The sequence below is a fragment of the Physeter macrocephalus genome, chromosome 9 (genome assembly GCF_002837175.3).
Source record: "Physeter macrocephalus isolate SW-GA chromosome 9, ASM283717v5, whole genome shotgun sequence".
Lineage (NCBI taxonomy): Eukaryota > Metazoa > Chordata > Mammalia > Artiodactyla > Physeteridae > Physeter > Physeter macrocephalus.
The window spans coordinates 31108977-31111351 of NC_041222.1; positions in this window are offsets into that span (position 1 = coordinate 31108977).

A 2375-nucleotide genomic window follows, 5' to 3' on the forward strand; every position below is an offset into this window, starting at 1 on the left:
GATGGAGATCTCTGGGAGATTTTTGCCGTTTGATATTACATGGAGCTGGGAGGTCTCTTGTGGAGCAATGTCCTGAACTTGGCTCTCCCACCTCAGAGGCACAGCCCTGACACCTGGCTGGAGCACCAAGAGCCTTTCATCCACACAGCTCAGAATAAAAGGGAGAAAAAATAAAAGGAAGGAAGGAAAGAAAGAAAGAAAGAAAGAAAGAAAGAAGATAAAATAGTTATTAAAATAAAAAATAACTTTAAAAAAATGTTTTTAAAGTAATAAAAAAAAGAAATAAAGAGAGCAACAAACCAAATCCACCAATTATAACAAGCTCTAAAAACTGTACAAAAAGAAAGCCCCCCCCCCAAAAAAAACGGACAGACAGAACCCTAGGACAAATGGTAAAAGCAAGGCTATACAAAGTCACACACAGAAGCATACACATACATACTCACAAAAAGAGAAAAAGGGGAAAAATGTATATATATCGTTGCTCCCAAAGTCCACCTCCTTAATTTGGGATGATTCATTGTCTATTCAGGTATTCCACAGATGCAGTGTACATAAAGTTGATTGTGGAAATTTAATCCTGTGCTCCTGTGGCTGCTGGGAGAGATTTCCCTTTCTCTTTGTTCACGCAGCTCCTGGGATTCAGCTTTGGATTTGGCCCCGCCTCTGTGTGTAGGTTGCCTGAGGGCGTCTGTTCTTAGCTCAGACAGGACGGGGTCAAAGGAGCAGCTGCTTCAGGGGCTCTGGCTCAGTGAGGCCAGGGGGAGGGAGGCATACGGAATGCGGGTCGAGCCTGCGGCGGCAGAGGCTGGCATGATGTTGCACCAGCCTGAGGCACCCCGTGCGTTCTCCCGGGGAAGTTGTCCCTGGATCACGGGACCCTGGCAGTGGAGGGCTGCACAGCCTCCTGGCAGGGGAGGTGTGGAGAGTGACCTGTGCTCGCACACAGGCTTCTTGGCTGCAGCAGCAGCCTTAGTGTCTCATTCCCGTCTCTGGGGTCTGCGCTGATAGCCGCGGCTCGCGCCAGTCTCTGGAGCTCCTTTAAGTGGCTCTCTTAATCCCCTCTCCTCATGCACCAGGAAACAAAGAGGCAAGAAAAAGTCTCTTGCCTCTTCAGCAGCTCCAGACTTTTTCCCGCACTCCCTCCCGGCTGTCTGTGGTGCATTAGCCCCTTCAGGCTGTGTTCACGCAGCCAACCCCAGTTTTCTCCCTGGGATCCGACCTCCGAAGTCCGAGCCTCAGCTCCCAGCCCCCAGCCCGTCCCGGCGGGTGAGCAGACAAGCCTCTCGGGCTGGTGAGTGCTGGTCGGCACCCATCCTCTGTGTGGGAATCTCTCCGCTTTGCCCTCCGCACCCCTGTTGCTGCGCTCTCCTCCGTGGCTCCGAAGCTTGCCCCCCACCTACACCCCATCTCCACCAGTGAAGGGGCTTCCTAGCGTGTGGAAACTTTTCCTCCTTCACAGCTCCCTCCCACTGGTGCAGGTCCCATCCCTATTCTTTTGTCTCTGTTTTTTTTTTTTTCTTTTGCCCTACCCAGGTACATGGGGAGTTTCTTGCCTTTTGGGAGGTCTGAGGTCTTCTGCCAGTGTTCAGTAGGAGTTGTTTCACATGTAGATGTATTTCTGATGTATTTGTGAGGAGGAAGGTGATCTCCACGTCTTACTCTTCTGCCATCTTGAAGCTCCCCCTCCAAAAGTTTTAATTTTGATGAAATGTGATTCGTCAGCTTTTCATTTTGTGGACTGTGCGTTTGGTGTCATATTCATGAACTCTTTTCTTAACTCCAGATCATGAAGATTTTCTTTTTTTTTTTGCGGTACGCGGGCCTCTCACTGCTGCGGCCTCTCCCGCTGCGGAGCACAGGCTCCAGATGGGCAGGCTCCGTGGCCATGGCTCATGGGCCCAGCCGCTCCGTGGCATGTGGGATCCTCCCAGACCGGGGCACAAACCTGCGTCCCCCGCATCGGAAGGCGGACTCTCAACCACTGCGCCACCAGGGAAGCCCAGATTTTCTGTTTTATTCCAAAAATCTTATAGTTTTGTCTTACGTTGAGATCCATGATCTAATGGATCTATGACCCATTTTGAGTATATTTTGTATGAAGTATAATTAAATTTTGTATTAGGTTGAGGTTTACTGTATTGCATATAGATGTCCAGTTGTTCCAATATCATTTGATGAAAAGACTATCTTTTCTTAATTCTTTTATCTTTGCATGTTGGTCAAAAATCAGTTGGCCATGCTCATCCAGGTCTGTTGGTACACTCTATATTCTAGTCCATTGATCCATGTGTCTATCCCTTTGTTAGTATACAGTGTTTTGATTAATGTAGTTTTACATCATTTCTTAAATTGAGCGTGTGATTCTTCTAACT